This window comes from Scomber scombrus, chromosome 10 (genome assembly GCF_963691925.1).
Source record: "Scomber scombrus chromosome 10, fScoSco1.1, whole genome shotgun sequence".
NCBI lineage: Eukaryota > Metazoa > Chordata > Actinopteri > Scombriformes > Scombridae > Scomber > Scomber scombrus.
The window spans coordinates 10,193,477-10,211,284 of record NC_084979.1 but is presented as its reverse complement, the minus strand read 5'-3'; the positions used below and the strand labels follow the sequence as shown (position 1 = coordinate 10,211,284).

Here is a 17,808-nt window from a genome sequence, read left to right as displayed (position 1 = left end):
TACTATACATTTGGTCACATATGAACCAAAATTTTAGGTGGAGGGTGGAGTGATGATGTGTTTGTGGCATTTCTGATGAATTTACAAAATATTTGAGCGACGAAAGTAAGCCAAGAGCTGCCTGATGAGTATGGATACACACACACATAGACGTCTGGTTTCGAGCCTCGTGCATGAGATTGAACAAGACAAAGAGACAGACACAGAGGGACAGACAGAGAGAGAGAGAGAGAGAGAGAGAGAGAGAGAGTGATGTATAACTTGAAAACATCATTCTCTTCTCCCTCTTGTCTCCTCACATTCAGCGTTGTTTTAAATTCAACACAGCGCTCCTCTTCTCTCTGAAACCCGCTGCTACAAAATGAGTTCATATGAATCGCAGCAGGTCACAACACTCACAAACAGAACAATAACTGCTTCAACAAAAGACACAAGACACATTTCATCTATGCTGGATACAGACACAATCCAGCGCTGGGCTGAATTGTGGATTGTAGAGCTATTCGGTGCAACAAGCCGGCTACTAAATGCACATGACCGCAGAGGCATGAGGAGGCAATTTTCTGAGATATTATGGAGGTGAAGCCAGGTGAGCGATGAGACAGAGAGGAAGAAAAGGAGACAGAGTATAAAATACATTAAGTGCTGGGGTCTGGATGCAAAAAAACAGCACAGTGAGTGGTGTAAAGACAGGATGAACAATAGGAAGAAAGAATAAGAGTGAGGCAGCAATGGACGAGAGGGGAAGGGTGGAGGAGACAGAGGGAGGATGTTGACACAGGGAGGAACAGAGAGAGGCGATGGAGGGTGAAGGAGGTTTATTAAGAACTGGAGAAAAGGACATGATGGAGAAGAACAAGAGAAAAGAAATGAGAAATTGAGCGAGGGGGCTTTTACCAAGGGTGAATGAAAAAGAAGGGGCAAAAAGCACTATAATTATATGTAAGCTTCCTTTTTTTTTTAGTAAAACTGAGAGTTATTAAATTAATTTAACAGTAATGTTGTGACTGAATTTAAAGGATCGTGGCCAAATTTTAATTGATTAAAGGAAGGAAGGAAGCAAAAGGGCAGAAAAAGAAAAGATAAAATAAGAGTGTAATTTGTGATTATTATTAAACATTAGAGGAGAACGATTCAATGTGAGAGTGTCAGAATAAGATAAAGAGCAAAATGTAGACAGGAAGGCAAAAAAAAAATTGCAGCAAAAAACTGAAGAAAAGAAAGCAACAGAAGGAGAGAGAGATAGAGAAAAAAGAGAAAGGGAGATGTATGGAGGGATGGGGGGTTGGGTCCAGTGGCAGCTGGTTTGATTACCGGATTATGAGGAGCTCACTCCCCACTGACCTCTAACACACAAACACACACACACACACACACACACACACACACACACACACACACTAAAATCTAGAGCATTTCGTAATAAATGAAGAGCCAGATGGAGGAGTGGCATTATGAAGGGAACAGAGAAGAAAAACCCACAGAAAGCCACTAGGAAATATTGTAATGCAATTGCACTGAATAAAAATATATATATATATATTTATGTGTGTGTGTGTGTGTGTAGATAATTAAATGTCACCTCGTCTTCTGGGGCTAAAAGCTAGCTTTATGATCAGCCCTCTGGATCACGATGCAAAGACGCAACACTAATTGACACTGATCTACTATTGTCATTAAAATGAGATAGGGATCTATGAAGAGATCCGGGATAATCTGCTGGAATAGGACTCAATCTCAACACACACATACTCACAAATGCACACATTCACACTAATTTAAAACTGAACATTAAAGTAACAGTAAGACATTTAGGGAAAAGACTCTTATTCGGTGTCTTGCTGAGACTTGGATGAGAAGCTGCCACTCTCATATCTGTGTGATAAATGTGTAGCTACAGCCAGCAGGCCATTACCATAGATAAAGACTAGAAGCAGATGGAAACAGCTAGCCTGGCTCTGTCCAAAATGTAAGAAAAAATAGCAATTATAACACACACACACACACACACACACACACACACACACACACACACACACACACACACACACACACACACACACACACGCACGCACACACAGAAAGAGAGAGAGAAGGGGTGGAGGTTCAGATTATTTCTTGTACATAAGCATTTATCATTTTAGCCCACGACTAAGCTTTGGGATATAACTTCAACATGTGACAGATGACACACAGGTGCCTTACAAACAACACCTGTTGTTTTTGGAATGTACTGTACCCACCCACACACACACACACATATACCCGCCCACACACACACATGCACACACACACATACACACACTGCTATAACAAATCTTATTAAGGAAGTTGGATTACGTACAATTTAAAAAAAAAGAATTTTGGAAATTTGGTTGTGTTCCTTAGCTGCTGAATTTAATTTGTATTTTTTTGGCAGACAAACAATGAATTTTCACCCCTGAGGCTTGTTTTATTTTAAAAGGATGATAAACCATTCACACTGTGCTTTATTACGATTGCTTGGCAGCAGGAGAAGATGGAGCTGTTTTTCTCCTCTCTGTGTGCATCCAGTCCATCTGCACCAAGATTGTTTTATTATTGTATTGACACAGTCTTTTATGTACAGTGGGCATGTTGGCCCTCTGAAGACTGTGTGCTCGACTGTTTTCTGATAAGCTTTAAAAATTGAAAAAACACTGAAAAATGTTCCCTCTGAGTCACAGGCTCCCAGGAATCCTCTTCAGTGGCCCATGAGGGACAAATGTGACATTCAAACAAGAATATTTGTCAACTCAACTAACATGTAACAGGCTAAAATGCAAAAAATATGGTACACTGAAGTCTCAGTGCCAGTTCTCCCTGATGGTTTTTAACTTTACTGTGATTTTATTGGCTTTTTTGCCCCGGGCAGCAATTAAATTCTGACAGTAAACCCAGCACGCACACATAAATAAACATGCACGGTGAAATATCTTCATTTAGCTTTCCTGTGTGGCTGCAGTCCAGCTAGTTTTTCTGACCTGCATCAGCACATCCATACACGTATGAAACAATTTTGAGGCTTGACATAGAACAAGTCAAGCTAGAATGGCCATCTAAGACCACCAAACTCTTCCCGCTGGTCAATGACTCATCCATGTCCTTCTCTGAGCTCAGCTACAAACTTTACACAAGTACATGTCATGTCCAATTATAGTTCTGCTGAAAACACAAGTCATAACCAGTATGTCTGCAGAAATATAAAGGCCATTACCCAACATGTCTGCAGCTCAAGTTAATGTAGAATTTTACTCTTTTTGTCACTAGTTATCCAATTGAGGATTATGATTATAGTGGAAAAATCTCACCACAAATCTGACAGAAACAGTTATGCCTAATTAGAATGTTTCCTGCTGTGTCAAAATATGCATAAGAAAAAGCTGCTAAAAACTCAGTAAATGAAGGTTTTGACTTTAAAGCACAACTTCAATGAAGCTCATCAAACAGAGATGATCAAGCATGTTAAAGTGCTATTTTATCCACCAAGGACTTAAGTCACTTTAAATGCCTTTGATAACTTAAGAGATGCTGAGGTGTCAATCATTTTGTCAGAACATATATCACATCTTTATGTCATTTTGAATGAAAACCCTTCACATCCAGGTCTGAATCCAACAGTACCAGGTCTATCTCAGTGGAATATAAAAGCATGGGCAAATTCTGAATGACTTTTGCTTCCTGATGAGAAGTGAGTAAAGGTAATATTGTCCATAACCTCCGATTAAGCCAGGAAGTCATAACTAATGCATCGCCCTTTCTCTTTGCCTCTCTGTTTTAGTGTGCATGGAAACAATAAAACATTAATATCCTCCAAACTCCAAATCCCACAAATGGAAGGTTATTTCGGCATCTTTAGCATCATGGGAAAACAAAGAATTTTGTAAATAAGAACTTGGAGACGCTTCTGCAAGCTTTCATGGCTCCTGTGGGCTTCGAGCCAACATTTCATTTTCCCCATTCGTGTGTCCGCACTTCAAAGAGGAAGGAGAGGCTTGGGGGTAGGAATGCATAAAGCCTCTAAGAATAAACACACCGGTCTGGAATCATCAGCGAGTTCCTGCGGATGCCTTAACATCTATATGCCATGAGACGGAGGCTGGCCTCCGATCAGTGCTCCAGCTCTAAGATGCTTTGTGGGTATACGGTCCCTGACGTTTCAAAGGGTTGAAGGAGTTCAGTGCTATCTCGCTGCGGCAGGTAGCCTGACTAATAGCACACTCAAAGCTACTTGAATGTCAGAGCATCCCCAGCTCGCTTCCTGGAAATCCGCACAGAAATAGTCTGCAAAGTAGCATACAATAGAAGCCCACAGCTGGAGCTGAAAACAGCTCTAGAAATGTTTTTCAATGCGCTGCAATGCAGGGCAGGAGGATGGGTCGCAAGGCAGAGACCTGGCATTTTCCTTTAAAGAAGAAAGCAAGAATGTCACTGCAAGGCAATCAAATGTTTGGATACACTGCAGTGTTTTGTGATGGAAAAGTCCCTGGTTTAAAATTGATATAGGAAAAAATATCTCATACAGTCTCACAAAGATCACAGATGCTTTAAATTTAAAGTGGAACTGGTTTAAAAAATACACCTATGTGGTTTCCTGCTTGAATTTTAAGGGAAGCTGCTTAGTGTCGTTCTCAGAAACACATCAGTCATACAAATATATATCAATGAGCAGACAAGCTGTGTCGTAAATTGGAGGTTTTGAATATATAGTGTGTTCACGCTGTAAAAGTGTTGATTTAACCTATATCCCACAGGAGGTATGCAATATGCTGCTTAGAGGTGGCGAAAATAAAAAAACAGTCAGCAGATGCTGGTCACAGTTTGAGGAAAACAAAAAATACCAATTTAATATGTTGCTCTCTCTCTCTCTCTTGAGAGAAGTTTTAAAGGGCAGTGGCTTTCTATATTGCACTTTGATCAAAGTCCATCCGTGCACATAGTATTGAATTCTTGGAACAAAAACTTGTTATAAAGCCCATTTCTTTTTTACTCGATGCAAAAAACTGCAAGTGTGTAGTATGTACTGTGGTGTATATGATTAGTATTTAGTATGGAATGGGGACAGAGCTACAAGATCTGTGTGAAAGTGTCAAGACAGTCTATTATATCACCTGTTTCAGATGCAGACTGAGATACACCTATCTGAAATTGTCATTGAGATACGCTTCATTTATTCACCAGACATGAGATTCCAAGTCTCAGCGAAGGTGCAGCTTGCTGTAAAAGTAAAAGCAAGCTGTTCTTATCTTAAATCAGTGCATTCAGCTCCACCATTCAAATGGATCCTGTATTCAAATTCCTCCCACTGTTACTGTGGGAGGACAACCTTGAATATCTATTAAGTCAGTTGTACATGAATTAATCAAAGTTTGTATCTTGCCAAAAGGCACCAATGTCGATTGAAAATTTGTTTGGAATGGGTTTCATGGCAGATGCATCCTCAGAAAATGTCTTTTGTTTTCATTTGTCATAGCTTTGTATACATCCGCCAGAGCACTGACAGGGTTAACGGATCAAATCCCTTCATGGTTCTGTCAGACATGGCATTGACACTGCAAATGTCTGCTCTCTTGATAATGTAAGGGGTTGGGATTAAATGGAAAAGCCCAAAAGGGGAGATCTATTACAACAAAAACCCCAAAAAACAGTAAAATTGGATTTAAACTGAACAAAAGCCGTATGCTGCTGCTCTGAAAAACACTAAACTCTGTCATGGTGCCTTCAGCCCATTAGTTCACAGTCCATGTAGCCACAATCACATGGGTTTAAATCCCATTTCACACTGTGTTGTCACATGCCTTTGTTTGGCATTTTCCTGCCTCTCCTCTCTGTTCACCTTCCCCGAAAAGCCCTAAAATACATGAGCAGCCTGACTTTTCAAAATGCTGTGTAACACAAAGCGCAAGGACTCTATGTTTCATGTTTTCAGCTGTGAAATATGCCCCCAGGTCAGGAAAATAAATAGCTACTGTAGCCAGTGAACAAACTCTTTGCCCATTTTGAACACACACAAACTGTTTGAAGTTGTTAACGTAGCCCACTTCTGACAGCCGCCTGAAAATAATGGCTGCAACTCCCTAAGAGAGAGCAAAACTATGAACAGCCAAAGTGGCACTCGCACACCAATAATTACAAATACGCGAATAAGTGGATGGCTGCAGAGAAATCAGGAACAAGAGGGAGAGGGAGACCGTAAATTAATGCCTGTAAAATAACACAAGCGTTAAAAATATTGTCTACGCATCATTACAAATCACACACACGCGCACACACACACAGGGCCGAGGCGCTGGCTTGACAGCTGATTTCTGCTCTGTTTGTTTTTTAAAGCCTTTTTCCCCCTAAGGTCTGAGCACTCATTACACTCAGAGGAAAGTAGAACAGAGTAAAAAAAAAACAGCACACACACACACACCAACATAATGGTTTAAATCACCCTTTTACAACAGAAGCTCTAATCCTTTACATTAAACCAGATACACTTAACTTGCGCAATAAGCCCTCTTGCATGTAGAGCCTCTCACTTTTAACCCATATCTCATTTATACACACCCTGCGTCTATTGTACTTATGAGCAAATCCACAGTGTAACACAAATCCGCACTCTGACCTCTCTGACATGCAGACATGACATCGGTTAGCAGCTGTTCGCAGCAGTCATCTTCCTCCATCCCGCATCTGTCTTCTGTTTGTACTGCGGTTACTGCTGCTTGTCTTATCCTTCAAGTGTGCAACCACAGAGACAATAAGTTTGTGCAGGAGTAAAGCAGAACTAGATTTCACTTCTTTTTACCCTGTAAACAAGGTTTCACCTTATCAGCAGTGAGACGTTGTTGTTGTTTTTGTGTTAAATGATTTGGCATTTTTGGAGCATAACAATACAGGCTGAACACTCTCTGGTGTAAATCATTGCAGTCACTTCAGCACCTGAGGCTGGGTGTGTCTGCAGCAGCTTTCATCGTTCCTATGACTGGGAGGGCCTTCTGTCGCCTGAAAAGATCCCAAATTTAAATTTTCCAAACAATTGCTCCTGCAGGACAGTGTAATAGTGCAGCAGTAATAGTCCATTCACTGAGGTCCATGTTGAAAAAAATGACTCCTGTGATGTCTACTTGTCGATGCAAATCACACGGTGCTTGTTGCTTCCTGTGCAATCATTGTAGTAAGACGTGTTTGTTCTTTTGTTATTTTTAGATTTAGATTTTTCAAATGAAATAACAAAAAGAGACATTACGATATAAGTAGAGCATGAACGCAAGTATGAACACAACCATTCCTCCCTCCCTTGTCCCTGCCTCACACTACCAAAGCAAAACCACACCGAAACAGCTGAACACATAAAGTACGATAATGTACCACAACAATGGAGAGAGATAAACAAATGAATTCACAAATACACATTGCAACAACAATAGATTGATGGAAAAGGGGCCCAGGTTGTGTCCACACAACCACTTGGCAATCAGTCCTTAAATTCTAACTCGTGCTTTTATCACTAGTAGAGCAGGAGGGATGTCCATTGATGTATTAAGGAGAACTGGACACGGTGTTCAAAATGGTGTCCTGTTCAATCCTTTGAAAGTTAACACTCAGAAAAAAAGAATTCACCTTTTTACAGCTGCTCCTTTTCTAATTATTTCATATGCAGAAAATGCAGCTGGAAGTTGCAATACTGAGTGTGTCCACTACACCACACTCCCCTCACAGTGATGTTCAAGGTGGCTTGGAGCTGCCCCATCAGTCTTTATTACTATATTCTAACAATACATATTGAACTGGAGATCAAAAGCAGATGTGTAGGAATGTTGTTCCAGCAAAAATCTCAGGCCTCCATTATCTCCTCATAAGTTTTCAACAGCTTCCGCGTCATGTAAGGTCATGAGGTGTTTCTGTTACGTTACACGTCTGTCATCAATGTAAAATTTCCTGAACTTTCTAAGAGGAATGCTATAAAAATAAGAAACAGGGAAGTTTATTTTTAAACCTTTCTGTGGGTTTTTTTTCCAGGTTTCTTCATCATTTACCAGTGACTCATCTTGTGAAACTAACATAGTCACAAGATATTTCCCAACTTTACAAATTGATGAGGATTGGCTGACTGGTAAATTTAACAACTGACCAAACATGAAAGATTATGGGATCCTGGGAGCTGCAAAGGACATACTGGCTATCTAACCACTGATCTTTACACATTATATTCTTGCTTTTTCTTAGCATTGCAAAGAGTTACAGCTTTAAAAGCAATCCAGACTTTAACAGACTCATCAAATCCAGTGTCTCAAACAGAGGCTGGACTGCGGTCAAGCTTCTCTCTCTGTTCAATGATCTTGTTTGTTTACAGTAATCATATTAATGTCACAAAGCTAATGTGGTAATGATTTACTGCTGATACAATGCTAAACATAGCATGGAAGTTCCAGTCTGTTGACAATGTTTTCACATTTTCCCTGCATTGTGCTTCTTACGCCTCTCTGGTGGCTGATTTGGACTGAACCCATTTTCATTTAGACCAGCACAAATGAGTTGTTGAAATGTTATTCATGAATATTTATATGTCCATTTGCCAGCCACCATTTGGCCCTTCAATGTCTGAAAGGATCGAACATCTGATCCTTGGGTAAGTTGGAGTTTGTGATGTACTGGAGTGTTTAATGTGCTCTGTAGCTCCTTTTTTCCTTCTTTAAAGTAGATTAAAGCAATTGTTGCAAGCTTGATGAAATTTTAACTTTACTTGCACAAAGGGCTTATTAGACTCATTATTGATTATATGATATAAAAAGACCCCAATAGGATTAAGACTTTGAGCAAGAAGTGAATAACATCCTGGTGGGCTCCAATCATTGTCCAGATGCCTATTGCATAATAGTGTCCCAGCTGCCGTTTTTCTACTCATTTGGCGCCATTATCTATCTTTTGCTTTATTTTTGGTATTTGAATACTCAGCCAGCCATGTGTGTTTGTTTCAGACTGCTCATGGGAAAGGAATTGCAATGGTTGAATGTCAGCCTTCCTAATTAAAGAAACAGACAAAGCACAAAAAAAACATCCAGCTAGGTGTTGGAGCGTAGCACAGGCAGAGAGAGAGGGAGAGAGAGCGAGGGAGAGAGAGGGAATAAAAGATGCATACATTTCCTCCAATTTGTGACATTCAATAAATCACCTTTTCTTTATTACAAATACTAATTAGACAAGCTATGCAGCAAATCTGACAGGCACGGCTTGTAATAAAACTTTCTGCCACCAAGAGTATGAATATTTTCTCTGTGATGTATTATGCAGGCTGAATATGTTATCAGAGCTTATACCATATCCACCCTGCATAATACAACTAAGTAATATGCACGGAAAGTCAGGCTACAGAAGAGCAGTGTGAAGAACCACGTGTTGAAGTTCTTTCTGGGGAACATGAGAGTCATAAGTTGGGGACCTGTGTTTTTGCTTTGAGGGTCCACAGAGAAAAGTCGAGGCTGCCAATGAGCAACAAGCCTACACCATAAAACGTTGTTAAGTAATAGCGAAGTTAACCATAAAATCGACTTTTGTTTTACATAATCATTATAGGCCAGTGAAATAAAGTAGTATTAATTTAGGGTGGCAAAGAGCAGAAGCTTCCCAGACTACCTACAAATGTCTCAGCAGGAACATAAATTTGTTATGTTCTCAAATCTCTGAAAAACTTCTGTCAAAATAGTCGCTCATGGTGGCTCATTGTGCCTGAATTTTCCCAATTGCCACCGCATTCAGAATTCAGAATGTTGCCTTATTTATCTCTGCGGTCATTCTGTCACTGAAACCACACTGTAACCCAAGAGAGAGAGACACATATCGAGTGGACTGAATTTGTGAAGGACAGTTCCGAGATGAGAAAATGTACAGCTGGATGAATGCAAAGTAACTTGGCATTTAAAAGAGACTTGATAGCCAATCCAACCAATCCTGAATAAGTTAAAGCTGTACTTATCTTATCAGTGCTGTTAATGTGATTCCTCTCTCTCTCTGTTCATACTTTTATGCATTTGCGTAAGATAGCAAAACCCATTACTTAAGACTGGCGGACGGCCCACTTTCCTTTTAACACAAGCCTTGTATTTATCGAACACTTAATGTCCCTCTCCACTAAAACTGTTGATTTTCTTGTTACTTGGATGTTTGAGCTTCGCTAAGCAGAATGATTTTTTTGATTATTTGATGAGTTTGGTGGTTGAAGGCTGTTTTCACATTACTCATGCAGGAGGAGAGTTCCTGAGTGCTCACCTTGAATCTGAGTTTAAGGCACGTACCTACGATCATGATTAGTGACATCATTTGTGACTACTTTAGAGCCAATCATGGTCCAGGATGCAACTTATACACATTTATTATGACGGACAAAAAGTAATAAAACTTTTGTTGTGGAAAAAGAATAAAACAAAAAAGTATTATTCAAAGCATGTATCTGGAGAGCATCTTTAAATATGCCATGGTGTTACTCTGACATCACCCCGGCATCACCTGCCGTCTCATTTCTATGCGCTTGGATGTATATTGAAAAAAATATGCAGGCAAATAGAGGAGAAATACTAGTCAATGTAAAAACCAGTTGAGATCACAGGATTGGTCCCAGTGCTAGTGTCATGGTTACAGGACACTAACTACCCAGCAAAGAAACCAGCCATCTGGCTCTCGGTCCCTCTGAGGACAGACAAAACTGTGTCAAAGTCTGTGATCCTCTCTGCTCCGCCTGAACCATTTAACTCCTGATGGTTGGTAGATGCATCAAACCACAACAGGCTAAAGATGTGGGGTGGGGGGGGGGGGGGGGGGGTGTCTAATGGATTAATGGTTTGGTAAAGGTTCCTCTATAGTGTGGCTGCTACATCATGTACACTACATATAGGTCACTGTGGTTGCCAAGTGCGCTGTAGTAAGTGCTGTGTGCTCATGATATTGTGGGTTTGAGCCTTGTTTGGGCACTTTCATTCCTCCTCTTCTCAATATCTGCTGTGTTTTAAGTCAGTATGTACAGCTAACAGTTTCTGAGGATCAAAGGAGTAGTTTGACATTTTTTGGAAGTGCACTTATTAGCTTTCTTACACAGAGTTAGGGGAGAACCTTGAAACCACTTTTACATATGCACAGTAAATAGTAAACTATTGCAAGAGCCACTTAGCTAAGCTTAGCATAAAGACTGGAATCAGCTAGCCTAGGTCTGTCCAACGGTTTTAAAAAAATCGTGACCAAAAGCAGAGAGTCCAAGAGGTAACTTATCATTTTTGCACCACACTTCTATGTACAGACTCAAAAAACAAGATGAAAGAGAAAAATGTGTTAATCAAAGAATTGTAAAGGTGTTACTAAGTGGATTTTTTAAAACCTTGTGATAGAGCCAGGTTAGCTGCTAACAATTTCCTTGCTTTTGTAGAGCACTTACATATGGCAGTGCTGGAAAAATGAGGCACTTGTATATCCCGATGCAATGATGCACATCACTGCAAATTGACATGAGTCAGCGCGCCAGAGTATATCCTTTACATTACATTACAGTCATTTGGCAGACACTTTCATCCAAAGCGATTACAATAAGTGCATTCAAACTCAGTATGAATCATGCCATGTTATCAAAGAAGGAGGAGTCTATGTCAAATAAACAACTACGAATATGGTTGTTTTTAGTTTGTTTGTTTTTGGGGTTTTTTAGAAAAGAGTTAAGAATAAATGTCAACTTATCAGCTCTCCAGAAAATCATTCATTAACATTCTCAAGACGCCTCCAGTGTGTGGGAGTACAGTATGAAAAAAAATGATTGAAGTAGTAACAGTAGTCATAATGGTCGTAGTAGTGACGGTATTAGTTGTAATTACTGCACTGCATGAAATTAATGTATGATAATAATAATGATTAACTACCAATACTATAGTAAAGTAATAATTTTACTTATGCACAACAATCCATGTTATCAGAACTGAGAAGACAGACTGCAACCTGCAAATAACCGAGAATAAAGACAAATCACGGGAGAAAAAGCAGACAAGCTACACTGCACACACTCTCAGAGCTTTTGAAAGGCCTTTTATATAAAAACACTTTGTTTTGGTGGTGACACAATGCCTGTGGGCCATCTTGGGGGTTCAGAGGGCAAACCATGTTTTCATCAAAGCAATGTTTGTGACATTTTCTCTCTGTCTTCAGTTCTCTTTCCTTCTCCTCTATCGTTGTTATGAAGTGCATAAGTTGTGCTTGTCTTTGGTAACTGACGGCAATAAATAAATGTACTGTGATAGAAAGGAACGGTAGAAATATAGTAATTAAGGTGTGGCATCAACCGTCACCATGGCATCGACAACAGGGATAAAACAAGAGAGTACACGTTGTACTCTGGCCTCATTTTACCTCATTCCTTGTGGAAAAAAGCACATTATTATTTTACATGAACATTATTCAGAATTTATTTGCTCGTGGGTGTCGACCTTTCTCGTCTGACCCACATGCAAATGCATTAGTTGTCTTACACGTGCAGCATCAGTGTACCCACACACAATGCACTGGTAGGGAAAGGTCCTTGTTAACATTAGTGCAATGACCTATATGCACTGTTAGTGTATTAATGGGGCACTGACCTGTGTCTACGCTTACTGTAAGTAACAATGAAGAGTATATCAGTGTATTAGTGTATTGGCGGTGAGTCAACATTCTCAACACCATCTGAACTCCCAGAAGCCCCAGCCCACGCATAAGCCAATTAACTCAAATCAATATAGAGTAAAGATCGGTGCCCTGCATATTCACAAAATTATGCTTTGGCTCGTTGGATGTATAAACGGTTGTGTGGATTGCTCACTCATCTATGTACTGTAACTTGCACTACAAGCGTCTGTAACAAATGACACAATTTTATGCTTAAGTATGTGCTTTATTTGCTGTTTAACACCGGTGTTTCAACCTTATATTTGTTTTAATTTGTCTTCTTTGTGATCTATGTGTGTTCCAGTCATCTATATCGAATCTATTCATTAAAAGCCCTTAAAAATGTACATGGGTAGAATAAGTCACAGTCATAATTAAAAACGATAACTGTATCATGACTCCACTTATTTACAAAGTGTACAGTACCAAAGCACTGTTCAGACCTGCAACTCACTTATATCCTCTGTGACTATGCACAAATAAACTGCTAGTCTTACATAATGCTATAATGTCAAAACATTACCATAATTTCTATCTTTAACAATCTGTAAAACTCTGGTGACCGATATTTTGAAATTAAACAATGTTGAAATAAGAGTATTATGAGAGGTTGTGCTCGTAGTAACAAACCCACAGAGAACACTGCTGAGCTTCTTAACCTATTACAGCTCAGTGTTTTGACATTTACAGTTTGGGTTAGTCTCAGCGCTCTCCACAGCAGCAGCAGGCAGGTGTTTTTAGCAAAAACATGTTCTGATAAACCGGCTGTACACTGCCTACCCAGCACTAACAGTAGACAGACAATATCCAGTGGTGGTGTAAATGCAATTTTTGCTAACAACTAATCATAGTAATTCTTAGTACCTAGTAATAGTACTTCTTCCAACTGGCCAAAAAACTAAATGTATGCAGTTTTAACAACATTTTAATGTAATCAGGGTCAGAAACACTGGAGCTACACAGGAGGTCCATATTGATATGGACCAATCAGGAGTATTTGTTATGGAGGTCAAGCATTCAGCTCTTTGATACTGTACATAGTTTCAAGTAACATGAGACAGTGATCCAGACAGATGACAACATTTGTGCCTAAACCAACCAGATTACATTGACGTTGGACGTTGGATATTGGGGATTGACAGATGTTGGTAATTGGAATGAAACCGAATTTGAAAAAGATTCACACCCTCTATATTTTTATATTTTCAAATATATGTTTTCTACATACTACTTCTAGTACTTTTTACTTTTTATATGCAATACCAATCCGCCTTTTTAACAGCACTTCTATAACATTGACAATGGCTCTCTTCTATTCAAGTGTCCCAGTACGCCATGACAGTGTGACAATCAGTGTGATTGTGAGCCAGCATCGCAATACCAGAACCCTGAAACTGAAGCAGCTAAATAGAATTAGCCATTAATAAGTACTGTTGACACCTGTGCTTCTCCTACTAGAACATGTCAAAATGTCTTCTGTGAAAAAGGCCAACTGAACACAGTCTTTCTAACATGTTTACGCCAAAGAGTCTTTGCCTCGACCTTCATTTACCCAGGGAACTCTAGTTAGGCACATGTTTTCTCTTCCAGCAAAGCGCTGCTCTACATTCAAACTGTTACACATACTTGCAACTGGGAGTTGGCTAGTATGACCACAGTTCTCTGCTCTAGGCCACTGGAACAGTTGGGGGTTGCTTTGCTCAAGGGCACCTTGAGCTGAGGCTGTTTGGGGTGCCAGGCTAAAATGATTTTCCCCCCATTACTTCCCTCAACCAGCTGACCCCAAAGCCAGTGTCATGTGTGTAAATGTTCGTGTGCTTAAACGGCTTGCAGCACTAGCATGGCTATAACGTTTAATCTCAATGCACCATAAAAATGGGAATTATGCTGAGGATCGCTAGTCTGGAAGTAACTGTCACACAGAGAGAATAGGAGAGAAAGAATAGATAGAGAGTGTAAGAGAGGTTAAGAGGAAGGGAAATGGGGGACAGACTGAGGGAAGAATATAGGAAAGTGTGAGGAAGTAAGAAAGCAAGACAAACAGAGAAAGAGAGGAGCGTAGTCCCAGCACACTCTGGCATGCACAGATATAATTCATTGAAGAGACATGAATACGCTCTCAAGTGCAATGCTTTGAGCCACCTGAGAGTACACACACACACACACACATTCGCACTTATGAACACAAATAATGCACGAGCACATACACATACGGGAAAAAAACCCTCTCCTACAACAAAAACATTGTTCAAACGCGCAAACACCAAATGATACCATCCCTGTAAGTATACATTTACACACAAGCAAATATGCAACATCAGGCATGCACACACCTGCAGAGGCACACACAAATACACAACGCATTCAGGCACTTGACATTCAGACACACAAGGAGAGGAAATAAGGAGAGAAGACAGCGAAAAAGAGAAGAGGAGGAAGGAGGAGCAGAGTTGAAAACAATATGCCATGGAAGAGAAGCAGCCCATGAGAGTTATATGAGGATTAGAGGGAGGTGTTGAGGGAAAGAGAAGAGTCAGAGCAGAGAGGGATGAATTACTAATTATGGAAGAAGGGATGGGGCGGGAGGAGAGGGAGTTAAAAAGGGGAAGAAGAGGTGGTATAGCAGGGCAGTAGAAAATAGTATACAAAGTAGGAAACAAGAGAAGATAGATGGTTAGAAAGAGGAGATGGTAGAGAGGGCATGAAAAAAAGAAATAAACGGACAGATGAATGAATCAAAAGAAGAGAAATGCAAGCAATAAAACTGACTGAGAAGAATTCATTCACCCATCTATCCAAGGACAGGCAGAATAAAGGAGAAGAAGCAAGTGATGGGTAGAGGAGCGACGTGTAGTCGCAGATAACACACAGCACACAATGAAAGTGACAGCTTTGCTCCGAGCATGACTCTGGCTGACTGTTGTTTCATTATAATCTCATAACTGTCAAATCCTGGAGGGTTGGAGAGAGGGAGAGAGAGAGAGAGAGTAAAACACTTTGGCAGTGACGGAGAAACAGCGAGAAAATTAGAAATTAATCCACACGTCTGGCTCAACTGAGCTAAATACTCAATGGAAGGGGCAGATGGAGACAAAGGTTGGCACACACATGCATACAAACATTTTTTATGGTACACACAGACTCACAAGTTCATTGTTCACTCACTCATTCCAGTAAAGTTAGGCATTCATTCAGTCGCTGCTCCCCTTAATAAATAAATAAAAAATCACCCATTTGCTCACATTTGTTCCCTTGTATAATTCTTCATTCAGTCACTCATTAACTCATTTACTCACTGTACTGGTCATGTAATCACTCAGGCACTGTCTCACATCATCATGGACTCTCTAATGTTAAAATTACATCATTACTTCATTTACTCACTCATTAATTCATTCAGTCACTCTCTTACTTGATCATTAACTCTATGACTATTAAACTCATTCTTTTACACACTCAATCACATGGTAACCCACTCACTCACTGCTTTTATTTATCCTTTCCCTCACTTTTTCCACTTATGACCTCACTACTTACTTCAGTTTTGCAAGCACACTCATTTGTTCACTCACTCTTGCACTCACTACTTCAGCATTCACTCATTAACATTTAAACTAATTTCGCTTGATCTTTCACTCACTTGTTCACTGTCCTTTGTCCGACTTATTTACTCACCCATCACTCACTCGGTGCTTCACTCATTTCATCGCTCAACCACTTCTTTCTTTGCTCACTTGATGGGTTCCTCACTCGTTCACACAGTCCGTTCCTCACTCACACATCCGAAATTACACCTAAATGAATATGTATAAGCTGAGGTCATCACCCATGAGGCTAATTTAAAAGCAGTGTAAATAGGGTAGCGGGTCACATGCACTCCCAAGCCATCACTCTAACATTAAAGCTTTCTGACAGAATAAAAACACAGCATTAACCAGGCCTTCAAAGCAACAATGCTGCTCTCCTTTTTTTGTTTCTTATTTGGTTTCTGGGGCTTTGATCACTGACAGCAAAGAGGGCTGTAAAGCTTTTAGGAAGCCTGGAAGCAAAGCAAGCAAATAGATGATGAATAGATGAGACGGGAAGCAATGGGAAACAACTAGCCTTCCAAAGTTCAAAAATATGACTACAGGCACTTTTAAAGCTCACAAATGACCACGCTCTCATTTGTTTATTCTGGACACAAAAAAAGAAAGAAATGTGAAAACAACAACTTGTCATTTTAGCAGAACTCTTTTAAGAAATCAAGTAAATATGTGTCCCAAAATATTCAATTATTACAGTAACACCTAGTGACAGTAGCCAGTCGGAATTGCATGTTTCCAATAGATTTCTTAAATTTTACAAAAGTACAAAGCATTCATCACTATGGCAACTTGAACTGCCCAGATCACTTGTCAATCAAACCATGTGGCTGGTACCTATGATACTGATCACACCACACCAACACAACCGTCATTGCCATTCCTGAAATTTAAATACCTGCTTTACACCAGTTGCCTCTAACAGCATATCTCATAAACTGGCAACACACTGACTAATATTAAAACCCACTAATAATTACTGTCAGTTATCTCACATTGGAGCGCCTTCAAATATTCACTAAATCACCTGTCACAGGTTTTCTCCCCTCTGTATTGTCATGTTTTCTCACAGAACATCACGCATGCTTTTTTTAATCATCTTTTTCTCAAACACTTCTCACCTCTACCACACTGTGAAACTCTGTTAAGTCAGCTAGCATCCAATATCTGAATTGTTTACCTCACATGCTTTCAGGTAAATATGACTTGAGTAACAACTCTGTCACTGTGTATATTTCTTTCACAATCACATGCACACAATTTCTCCCATGAGTCATCTCCTTAAGAGACTCAGGTATAGATAGCAGATGTCTAACAGGTAACAAATCTCATTTTCTTCCTTTCTCTCCCTCCCACTCATTCAATCAGCTGGAAGTGTTTCAAGAAGCCTCTTTGTTAGTTTCAATTACTTGTCCCATCGATAACCAAAACCGGAATATGAATTTTCAAGATTTTCTAACATGTTTTGTCATGCGTAGCTGTTATTTAGGGTTAGTCAAGAAAGTCAAGAAAAAAAGACAAATGAAAAAGGTAGAAGCAATGC

The 17,808-nt window shown here is 39.8% G+C and overlaps 1 protein-coding gene across 1 annotated transcript in view; it reads right to left on the bottom strand.

Moving 5' to 3' along the window:
- The window catches only part of celsr3 (cadherin, EGF LAG seven-pass G-type receptor 3), a 104,524-nt gene that overhangs the window by 80,777 nt on the left and 5,939 nt on the right, over positions 1-17,808 (bottom strand). The window lies entirely within an intron of this gene.